This window comes from Schistocerca gregaria, chromosome 4, assembly GCF_023897955.1.
Source record: "Schistocerca gregaria isolate iqSchGreg1 chromosome 4, iqSchGreg1.2, whole genome shotgun sequence".
Lineage (NCBI taxonomy): Eukaryota > Metazoa > Arthropoda > Insecta > Orthoptera > Acrididae > Schistocerca > Schistocerca gregaria.
Window position 1 is genome coordinate 612103999 of NC_064923.1, and position 12514 is coordinate 612116512.

General features: G+C 46.5%; 1 protein-coding gene and 1 non-coding gene across 3 annotated transcripts in view; both read right to left on the bottom strand.

The window, feature by feature from the left end:
- The window catches only part of LOC126266829 (homeobox protein Nkx-6.2-like), a 206842-nt gene that overhangs the window by 94159 nt on the left and 100169 nt on the right, over positions 1-12514 (bottom strand). The gene's annotated exons all lie outside the window — the stretch shown is intronic.
- Positions 10354-10427, bottom strand: Trnai-aau (transfer RNA isoleucine (anticodon AAU)). Its single transcript has one exon. It is a non-coding gene; the product is annotated as a tRNA-Ile (tRNA).

Sequence of the window (12514 nt, forward strand, 5' to 3'; positions counted from 1 at the left end):
CAAGTAATAACATCTAAGTTAGATGTGTAAAACGGAAACGTCAATAAGCAATGAAATCGGTGTGAGCTCAGGATCAGGAACCAAAAGGTACTCTCCAAATCGTTGGAATGTGCGGTTCAAAGATAGGTTAGCGATCACACCCATGAATCATAGTGGTAAACAAATATTGCTCTAGACAACGTGTATGTTGAGGCGAGTAGGGCCACACGGTAGAATGACGTGAGAATGTAAGTTAGTGAAAGTGTCGAGTTTAACCACGCGTAAGGCGGTCTCCATTATTCAAGGCAAGTGAATCACTTTACTTCTCATCTTTAGCTTAGCTATACCATTGATCGGTGATAGGTTCGTGTATAAAGTTTTGTGTAACAATATTGTTATTACTAATTGTAGATAATCTGAAGATACGCCAAAGCACGAAACACATCATTACTAATAAAACACTTGCAACAGAAACTGTATCTACTTTTGGAATATTCTAGCTCTCCTGTTGCGTCAAGCCAAAGTGGATTGAAGTAATGTGTTTTCTGTCGTTCCTCAGCAGCTCCTACATTCTTGGAAATGTGCTCCGTATATGCAACTAAGTGTTGTTTGGTTCCAGCGCTCCTTTTTATTACGAATACATATTTGTTTTACATATGTTATAATTGCGTTGTGTAATGTTAACATATACTTTACTAATTACAATTTTTGTTATTTTCTTATCGTTAGGTATGAAACAACTTTTTGCAGCAGATGTTTCGTAAGTTTAAATTACTACATCGTCCTACTTACGATAAAGTGATCTTATTAATTTGTATGTGTTGTCCTACCGTTGAACTTAGTTGACCCACGTACACCAGAGCAGACCCACCACACGCAGTGACACGCGTACCCACATAACAACAAAGGAATATCAGACTGCACACAGACACCATAACACAAACGAAAAATAATCGAAAACTACCCAGCGACAATTGGCAACACCATATACACCAAACACAATCAACGCACAGTGAGACTGACATATGCTCGAAAACGCGGAAAATCGACATCCTGGTGTAAAAATCGTTCAAATGGCTCTGAGCACTATGGGACTTTGCATCTATGGTCATCAGTCCCCTAGAACTTAGAACTACTTAAACCTAACTAACGTAAGGACATCACACAACACTCATTCATCACGAGGCAGAGAAATTCCCTGACCCCGCCGGGAAGCGAACGCGGGAACCCGGGCGCGGGAAGCGGGAGCGCTACCGCACGACCACGAGCTGCGGACCATGGTCGTGTACACAGCTCAATTGAGTATAAGTCCACGATGACGCGTGGACTAATATATTACAAAAATCGTAACAAGAGCCAAACAATAATTTCAACTTTACGAAACATGCGCTCGAAAAAACTGATTCTTACTTAATATTAACGAGATAAAAAAACTGTAATACAGTAAAATATTTGGAAACATTATTTAACGCAGTTAAACAGTACACGAGAGAAACATGTTTTACACGAACTGAACATTTATAGCACCTGAAGCACTGTGCAGTCTACGGACTCAAACTCGGAAACCTGGCTATCGGGAAGTGGGCTGTTGTATCCCTAAGTGCCCCCACTTAGCGGGGAGTTAGTGCCAAGTTGAGAAACTTATTCGATCCGCGTTGAGCTCGGACTGAGCAGTCGGCAGTGAGTTACACGTGAGAGGAACCGATCCAGGTTTGAGTCCCGTTCCGGCACGCATTTTCAATCTGTCGGTGAGTTTAAAGCAGCGCACATTGCGCTGCAGCATAGGAGATTCATTCAAATCTCCCTCTGTTCTTCCATGAGATCCAAAGGGTGGTACGTGACTGCATCCAAGTTAACGCACTCAAGTTCGTAACTTTAGGAAGACATACAGTGCAAGCTTACAGAATATGGCACCGGCTTTGACACTTGCTTCAGAGTGTCTTAGCAGGGTTCTTAAGGGTAAAAATTTTTCTTGTGAAAAAGTAACTACTGTAGTAGCCCAGGGGAGACTTCACGATAAATACACAAACGACGTGCCGCATGCCGTCGTATGCATCGTGAAGCTATTCTTGAATGTAAATGTTGTAAAGGAGATGGTTACAACATCAGGAAACTGCAGCAAAATGCAAGAAGATCTGCAATGGATCGACGCTTCGTGCGGAGATTGTCACTTGATCCTAAAAATAAATAAAGGCAACATATCGCGCATAAATAGCCGCAAAGACACATTATCGTTCCATTACATTAGCGCCGATGAACACAACCAATAGCAACTACAGCAATGGTAAAATCCTCTACAGTTATAAAAATTATTTATTTCTAAAAGAGGAAAGCACGACCCGGTTTTAAGATACGACACCCGGTTTTAAGATACGACACCTCTTTAGGTGCTAATTAAACTGTGAGTCCATAAAGGAAGCATAAACAAGGTTGAAACAGCAACAACCGGAAAATACTTAGAAGCACCCGTCAGGGGCGACCTAACGTTTATGACCACGTGATGCCAGTAAGAGGAGCAGCACATGCCAGATTGAGACGAAACTCATCCACGGAAGAAATGGCTTACAATACACTCGCTTGACAGAATCTTGAGCAGCGCTCTTCAGTTTTGGAGCCTTACCGGGAAGGATTAATAGAGTTGTTTGACAAGATCCAAAGAACAACGCCATCGTTTAATAACGGCAAAAGTATTTCGGAGATACTGATTACACTCCAGTAGCCCTTGTCCGTCCATAGAAGACTCAAGTAACATATTACATTGTTCCAGTAACATCTCGCTTAATGACCAGAAAATCAGAGAAATTCGAGCTCACATTAAAGCTTATCGACAATCATGGGCGTCCCCATTCTCCCCCCCCCCCCTTTTCCCCCCTATGTCCTTGTGGAGTAGACAGTTGTATTCATATATTGAGAGAATAACCACCAGTAAGTGGGATATAGTAAGTTTTTAATGTCATCTGTAAATTAGTTTTGAACGTGGCTGTCTTTCAGCAACTGTATGTAAGTTTCAGCGAAGAAATAACACAGCCAACCGGTAGCTAATAATTGTTTCACACATTGGCCAAGGTTTCGGCACCTCTAAGCATGTCTTCATCAGATTGAAAATTTAAAAGCTGTAAAGTTACATTGCGAAAAGGCTATAGTCAAAGTTTAGAGCAGACACGCTCCTGTCAAAAATTACAAACGTTCCAGCCTTTGAAACGTTCACCTTGCAAGGAGTATTTTGACTTGATTATGTCTGCTCTAAACTTTGACTATTGCCATCTCACAATGTAACTTTACGACTTTTAAATTTTCATTCGGATGAAGACACCATTAGAGCTGTCTAAACCTAAGTCAGTGTATTAAACACTCATTTGCAACTAGTTGGCTGTGTTACTTCACAGTTGAAAATCATCATAAAATTTAGTTCTTATGGTATGACATGTCTCGAGACTGACCAGCTCAGTTATACAAAAATAACGGCAATTTTAGTTTCAGACGCCCTTGCCGACAATCGTTCTTCCCAGGCACAATTCGCGATTGGTACTGGGAAGCGGGAAGTGCTAGTTATATTCAAAGTACTTTCCACCTCCCACCGTAAGGTTGCTAGACGTAAATATAAAAATGTCAGTACTTATTAGAAGCATCCATGTAATATGCACAAGTAAACAAAGTTCTGATGCAGTATTTGGCGAGTTACGGCCAATCACTGTGTGTGTCCCTCGCCTACGCCGGCCTGCAGCTGGGTTCTGCACGAGTGGCGCGCAGCCCTTTCTGCGTCTCGGCCCGCCTGCGGCCGTGTGCGCGCGGGCGCCATGTTGGCGGCGCCTATATAGGGCGCCACCCCGCTCCCTGCTCCACTTCGCGGAGTGCGCATGCGCCAGCCCTCTGGCGCCGACCAATCCTTGGCCGCCGTTGCTAATACCGTCATTATTGCTGCTATAAAGCTTGTAAAAAGGCCGAAAGAAAAGTGGACTCTATTTTTCTGATGTTCCCGGGAAGACAAGATGAAATCTCGCGGACGGCGTACAGTCCGGTTCACGAGCGTCGGCAGCATATCGCCGTTCCCGCAAGCTGAAGTACGGCGTCGGTCTGCGCCGAGATCCCGGGCCGGATCGGGCTGTTGTTTTGTCTTCGCAGTGCACTTTTATGTGGCACACATTTTCGTCTCCAGCATTATGAGGCCCGGAAATTTATATGGAATGAAAGAATATTTCATCGATCCCCAGATACAAGAGTTAGACAAAAATATGGAAATACCGCAAGAAAAACACGCTTGAACATACAGAGGCTGGCCAAGCCTGCAGGTTGCGCTGTTGTATTTGATGACTAACAGGATCTGTGCAATGTTCTCGATGCGCTGGATTATCAGTCGTGGTCAAATCAGTGATCTGTGTACCTGTGAGCCGGCCGGGGTGGGCGAGCGGTTCTAGGCGCTACAGTCTGGAACCGCGCGACCACTACGGTCGCAGGTTCGAATCCTGCCTCGGGCATGGATGTGTGTGATGTCCTTAGGTTAATTAGCTTTAAGTAATTCTAAGTTCTGGGGACTGATGACCTCAGAAGTTAAGTCCCATAGTGCTCAGAGCCATTTGAACCATTTGTGTACCTGTGAGTGCATTTTGTCGGAGCTAAGTGAACTCGAATGTGGGTATATTTTTAGTGCTCGTGTGGTGAGAGCTTCCATAACCAAGTGCGATGAAGTGTTTGGTGTTTCAAGATGCACCACATCGAGTATTTATGCCGCCTACCGGGAAAGCGGGAATACATGTTATGCTGTATTGTATTGTATGTCAACCGGGGGCCTACAAACGACGGAAAGGCTCCGTCCCCGCCGCAGCCGCACTGGTCCACAACCCCACGACTACTACCGCAGTCCACTTCACCCCTCCGCCGCCCCACACCGAACCACTCTTTCAGGGTTATTGTGCGGTTCGGCCCCAGGTGGACGTCTCACACCAGACGAGTGTAACCCCTATGTTTGCGTGGTAGAGTAATGGTGGTGTACGCCTACGTGTAGAACTTGTTTGCGCAGCAACCGCCGACGTAGTGAAGCCGAGGCGGAATAAGGGGAAGCAGCCAGCATTCGCCGAGGCAGATGGAAAACCGCCTAAAAACCATCTACAGACAGGCCGGCTTACAGGACCACGACACAAGTAAGCCGGACAGATTCGTGCCGGGGACGAGGCGCTCCTTCCCAGTCCGGAAAGCCGTGCGTTAGACCACACGGCCAACGGGGCGGGCATGTTATGCTGAGTTACAACGCAAATGGAAGTGTGTGTTGATGGATCGTGGCGGATGGTCACTGAGGACCATTGTAATGAAAAATAAGAGCACGACAGCTGCAAAATCTCTGCAAGGCTGGAAGCCGCACTCGTGAACTCTGTCAGCACCAAATAACATGAAATGAGCTCCAGAATTAGGGAATTGCAGGGCGAACTGGAATTCCAAGGCCATTCACCAGTGATGCAAATCTCTGTAATAGGAATACATGGTGCCGAAGCCACGAAACCTGAACCATGCAGAAAAGGAAGAAAGTGAGTCTTGTTTCACACCATTTTCAACTTCTGGTCGAGTTTACATCCGAAACTGAAGTTTGGTGATGATTTGGACAGCTCCAAATGTGCTCCACGGGCTCCAAGGTGGCTCTGCAAATTTGCATTACTTCTCAGGATTATGTGATCATTTTGGCTGATCAGGTCCATCCCATGATACCACTTATGTTATCCAATTGTTACGTAGTGTTACAATGCGATATGACCGCTGCTCACGAAGCCTGCATCGACCAGAACTGGTTTTGTGAACATGAGGATGAATATTGCGTCTTTCCTGCTACACGAAGGCACAACGAAAGCTAAACTATGACCAGGCACACATCATGTACTGAACAGAGAGGGAACATCGACTATTGGGGAGCAGGTTGTACAAAATCGTATGAAATCAATGGAAGGAATCGCTACAGAGTACCAAAGTGCTACCAGCAGTCCAGCTAGCACAATGACTTTGCGTAGAAAGTTAAAAAGATTTTCCAACTGTGTGGCATACATTTTATGTTATGAGTATCAAGCGACGCTTGAGTCGGTGTGCAGAGCAAGGCCACAGGGCATTGGATAATTGGAAACGAATGATTTGGAGTGAAGAATCGCGCTTTACCCAAAGGCAATCCGACGGGAAGGTTTGAGTTTGGCTGTTGCCTATAGAACATTGCCTGGCACCACATGTATTACTTAGACTGTGATTCCCTTATTGCGCTCAAGAAAACGCTAAATGTTGAAGGATATGAACACATTTTACGACATTGCGAGTTCGTACCCTGTGATAAAGCAACATTTACGAGGCCGTGGCTGGTGGACAACAACATTTCTGGAATGGCGCCGCCTGCCCTGAGTCCCGACCTGAAGCGAATGGAACATCTCTGGGATGGCTTACAATGTGAACCTCGCTCCAGACCCGACGTCCAACATCACTACATACTCTGGATTCGGTTCTTGAAGAAGAATGATCTATCATTCCCCCACAGACATCCAGACACCTCATTCTAAGTATCTCTAGCAGAATCCAAGCCGTAATTAGGTGAAGTTTGGACACCCCCCCCCCCCCCCATATGAGTGCTCATCGCTCCATCGCTTTTCATCAGATATTGTACGTAGACTAAAAAAAAAAGGCTCTGAGCACTATGGGACTTAACTTTTAAGGTCATCAGTCCCGTAGAAGTTAGAACTACTTAAACCTAACTAACCTAAGGACATCACACACATCCATGCCCGGGGCAGGATTCGAACCTGTGAGCGTAGCGGTCGCGCGGTTCCAGACTGAAGCGCCTAGAACCGATCGGCCACCTCTGCCGGCATGTAGACTTAATGTAAATGTAGCACATAACTACACCTAGTCACGTGAACAACTTAGTTACCGACGGTGTGCACGACTGGCTTTGTCGAGTAACAATCATTATAGTGCGTCGATATTTGTATTCTCTTGTGGCCTTCAATTTAGACGGACGAGCAGCCAAGAAAAAGTCACTTTAACTGTCACGGATTTCCTATGGCCGTAAGTACTACTCCTATGATTCGTTTCAAAAGTGAATCAGTGGCAAAAGCCTCTTTTGTCGTGGCCGAGCGGTTCTAGGCGCTTACAGTCTGGAACCGCGCAACCGCTACGGTCGCAGGTTCGAAACCTGCTTCGGTCATGGATATGTGTGATGTCCTTAGGTTAGTTAGGTTCAATTAGTTCTAAGTTCTAGGGGACTGATGACCTCTGATGTTAAGTCCCATAGTGCGCAGGGCCATTTGAACCATTTCAACCTCTTTTGTCGATCATTCCTAGTAACTAGAAGTCGACCTAAAAAAACGTCGGCATACGGGGAGAGCTACAAATGTGAAGGGACCTGGCATCCGCGCTGACGTCTTGCAGACGAGGCGCCGGCCTCCGATGGTAGATCGAAGCCCCGCCTCGGTCACGTGACTGTGCGACATCTTGGGAGCTGTAAGGGGGGGGGGGGGGTGGCACGGCCATTACCGCGGCCCGGGTAATGAGCAGGCAAACTTGGCGAATGGCTAGTTATTCAGGCGGCAGTTTGCGGTGTACTTCATTACAGTAAAGCTGGTCATTACATCACAGTTAGGCCCCGGCGCCCAACTTGGCTGACGCCATGTGCCGCCTCGTCGGTACAGTCCGGTCATCTGCCGCTGCGGCCGTGCCCCCTGCGGGCCCCCAAGTGGAAATCAATATCGCACGTCTTCCCGCTCGTGCAGCCAATAAATCTGGCACAACGTGCCCTGTACGAGCGGACCTAGCGTTGGCTATGAGGTAAGTGGAAGGTGTCGGTTTGTCTTTAGGTTGAAGGCCAGCTTGTAAGACACGGAGAGGAACTGCTGGTAAGTTAGGAGCCGTGTGTCAATCTGTGAAGTGTGTTCTGATCCCACAACGGATTTCCGAAGTTAGCGATCCAGGTTCGAATCCTAGTATGTTACGCAGTTTTATCTTGCACATGATACTTGGAAGATCAGGGTTTAACGTCCTGTCGGGATGTGTTAATTACAAATGGAGTACTGGCTCGTATTAAGGACAGATGGGCAAGAAAATAAACTATTTCCTTTTTAGAGGAGTCATCTCCATATCTGCCCTATGCGATTTCGCAGAATCATGGAAAATCTCAGTCTGTGTGATCAGACGGGACATGAAACGTCGTAGTCCCAAATATTACTTATGTTTGTAGTCAAGTCCAGAATGAGATTTTCACTCTGCAGCAGTGTGTGTGCTGATATGAAACTTCCTGGCAGATTAAAACTGTGTCCCGAACCGAGAGTCGAACTCGGAACGTCTGCCTTTCGCTGGAAAGTGCTCTACCATCTGAGCTACTCAAGCACAACTCACCCTCCGTCTTCACAGCTTTACTTCCTCCAAAACCTCGTCTCCTACTTTCCCAACTTCACAGAAGCTCTCTTGCGAACCTTGCAGAACTAGCACTCCTGGAAGAAAGGGTATTGCGGAGACACGGCGTAGCCTCAGCCTGGGGGATGTTCCAGAATGAGATTTTCACTCTGCAGCGGAGTATGCGCTGATATGAAACTTCCTGGCAGATTAAAACTGTGTGTCGGACCGAGACTCGAACACGGGTTCTTTGCCTTTCGCGGGTAGAGCACTTGCCCGCGAAAGGCAAAGGTCCCGAGTTCGAGTCTCGGACCGGCACACAGTTTTAATCTGCAGTCAAGTGTTTATCCGCTGCATCTTGTCACCAGCTCTGCTAAGTTCTGCTAAGTTCTGCAGCCGTGTTGTTTTCCTGTAAATATGCTTGCCGCCATTCCGTTATGATGTAAACTTTGAATCCCTTTGTTTCAACTCTTTACAGGTGATAAATACCGCCTTCATATTCTGCTAAATAGTACAGAGTGGGATAGCGCAGTGGTTAGCACACTGTACTCGCATTCTGGAGGAAGACATTTCAAACACGAGTCCGGCCATTCTGATTTAGGTTTTGTGTGATTTTCCTGCATCGCTTAAGCAAAGGCCGCTTTCCTTGTCCATCCTTCCCAAATCCGAGCTTCTGCTCTGTCACGAATGACCTCGTTGTCCACGGGATGTTAAACACTAATCTCCTCCTCTTCCTATTCTAATAATTAAAATAAGTCAGGGGCTACGAGTAAGATCTGCAATCCTCTCCCTAATTCTGATTTTATTTCCTGTGCAAAGAAGTCTGCTAACAGATCGATTGAGTCTGGTAAGTGCAATTAAGATACTGGAAAGAATGAAGCAATGACATTCACACGTAAGTTATTGAAATGATTTGCACCACGATGCGAGCAGTTCCGTTCAATACGCTAACTGTACTATTCTCTTTACGATGCATTATTCTTGGAGTCTAATGCCAACTCTTATATTTCGAATATATAGGAGAAACCAATTTCAAGTCTCAGTCAAAGAACGCTGACTTCGGCTTTACATGTTTCCCGATATCACGTCGGGGCATATTATGCCATGCATCCTTAATTGCAGACTCTCTCGAATCATTGCACAGTTACGCAAATATAAAATTCAGTGTGAGTACTAACGTTTTTGGTGATGAAACATTTCGGGGATCTCAGGATAATTCACTTGAAAACGTTAGCCCAGGTGAATCTGTGAAAGTGACCAAAATAGATGGTGGAATTGTTGTAATGCAGATTTTGAGACAGGAAACGTGGGATCAACGATTCCGTTATAAGATAGACGTCGATTTTGCACCAAACGAAGCACTCGTTCCTTTCTTCTTCTTTCGTAGTTCGTCTTTTGTTGTTTCATCATTAGAAGCTTCAACGCTGCATCAACGGCAATACATAATGAAAGCGGAGATATACTGGTAACAGGTAGCGATCTCTTGAGAAAGATGTGATCTTTCTGTCCCATTGATATTTAATGAGCTCTCATTTTATTACAATTCGAAGAATTGATAAGGAGTAGAAACGTAACAACAATTTTAAATCGAATCGCGTACCTTGCACAAAGTGGAGACTTGAAGCGGAGGTGAACATTTTAATCTAAACAATGAATATCTCCAGAGTTTTAGGTTAGTACTGAAATTAATGATGCCAAATGACAAGGCAGTGTTTTCACCGCAAGTGCATCATTACGTAATTTAGTTCCTCACGCCCATGTTTCAGAGTTAGGTAATTCAGAAGTGGTACCTATATTTTATAAGACATCATACTACATACAAGAACTACAGATCGTACAGTAAACACTAGGGTATTACATAGGCTATCATAGCCCATAATATGATAATTCGGAAGACTATAATTTCTTTAACTATCCTGTTTTTGTATTGAATGTGGAGAGGGGAAGAAAGGAAAGGAAAGGGGTCATTGCTACCAGTGGCATTGGGACATTACGCGGAATCGGCGGCCGCGAGTGAAAATGTGTACTGGACCGAGATTCGAACCCGGGATCTCCTGCTTATTAGGCAGGTGCGTTAACCGCTGTGCCATCCGGGCAAGCTGTTATAACAACTCCGTGGACTATCTCGTCTCGCCTCACGGCCGGTCCACTGTCCCATTTGAGCGAAAACTGCCCGTTAGGTATGTAGTTTTTCACTGATTAGTCTCCAGATTCATTTCCAGATATAAATTTCGTTAAGGAGTCTTATCATCTCGGCCGCGCTGTCATTTGTGGCAAGAGACGTGCACTGCTCTAACAGGTCACAGATCTCCGAAGTTGCACGTGGCAACCGCTCGCTCGATCACGTCAACGACGGGGCGCAGCTATGGCCGCCCGCACATTTAATCCGGCAGAACTCGTTAGGAACTGCAATATTTCGGCGATGGCCGATGTAGCGCGCGCGGACGGTCTTGCGCCGCCGATGACGCCGCGCTTCCGTCGCCCGGCTGACGGCGTTTTTATAGCGGCCGCTACATCGCCGGATTAAAAACTGCTACACTAATCTCCAATTGCGGGCCGGGTCACGTGATTGTTGGCGCAGTTTATTATGGAGCTGCCGTACGCGCCCGGAAATTAATATTCCCCCTTTGTTCGATGGCCGGCGCGCCGCCGTAACGCTGAAATAAATGCCATTAATGCGAACGCGGCCGTTGGAGCATCGGAAATCAATCAACTGATTCCGCGGTAATACGTTAATGAGGGGACGCGCGCGATTGAGCAGTCGGGCCGCGCCGTTGGCAGCACTGCGGCAGCCGCGCGGTGAATCCCCGCAGACGGCTGCGGGGAAACTCCTGGCCGCGGCGCCGACTGTACACATTAGGACTTAATGCGCGTTTCATTGGTTGTTTAGCAAGGCGCGGCCGGAATGGAATAAAATACTGGTTCATACACAGAGGAAGGGCGCTGGCCGTGTTATGAGGTTTTAAGATGTGCGGCGATGTTGTAATTAGTGTCCATGTGGGGCTGTTTATTAAAAACAAACCCCCCTCCCTGCCTCTCGGTCTCCCCCGGGTCTTACCTTGCCGGTAATTAGAGACGGAATTAAAACTCGTAATTAGCGGTGCGCCGGGCGCGACCGAGCAATCTCGTGCGTTTCGCTCCTTTGGGAAGGCGCGCGCAGCGAGGAGAGAAAAAGGCACGAGGGAACAGAGCGGCATGCAGTCGCTGCCAGCTGCCGACAAGCGGAGCAGCGCCCCGTAATGGCAGGTAGCGGCACCGCAGCCACGGAGCCGGCACAAACTTAAAAACCGCCGCCCGCCTACAAATTCTCTGCTCCCGGCTGCAACGGCCACTGTGGGGGCGTAACGAGCCTTTGGGAGCCCTCTGCCCTCTTTAGAAGCGCACACGCCGAGAAGTTACTTTAATTTCGCTGAAAGAAATGAGCCCGCCAAGCGTACAGCGTCCACTGCCCCCCCCCCCCCCCCCCTCAACCAACCCCCCTCCCCCCCAGGCGAATTCTATTGCTACAGAATTGCTTACAGAGCAAGGTGCTGTGCACCGAAACGCTTGTCGTAAGCGTTTCGATTATTTTTATTTTTGTGCTCCAGCCTTCATTTATCATTCAGTAAGATCCTTCAACCCTAATACTTTCTCCAGGATTACTAAAGAGAGTGGGAGCTTGTGTACGAGTAAATAAAAACGCATGCGCGGAACCACGACCCCTTCCCCCACGAAGGGATATTTTTATAGTAATATTATCCCCTCTCACCCCCTTGCACACCCCCCACCGCCATCCCCACACCCCATTTACGGGCTCGCATATGCAAATTCTCCAGTCGTGTATACACAGTCGTTGTGCTTGGTGAAATACTAACAGTAGTTACTGTCTGCTTCGATTTCATTTTCAACACTCTGAGAATCTGTTGATATTACAATCGCTAAATCAATTGCGTGACACACGTACTTCTAAAATTTTCGAACGAACGCTTTTTAAATTACGTGTTTATCTCAACTACAGTTCCTTGGAATTTACACTAATGCAATATGCTAATACTGATGTAAACAAATTGTTGAAGTTTTTCACGTTTGGAACATACTGGACAACGCGATAACAAAAAAGGGCATTTTCAGCGTAATGTTTTAGTTTTTCTTTGTGCCCATTTTACTTTCATTCTCTCAGAGTGGCCTCTCTAACTTTTACAGT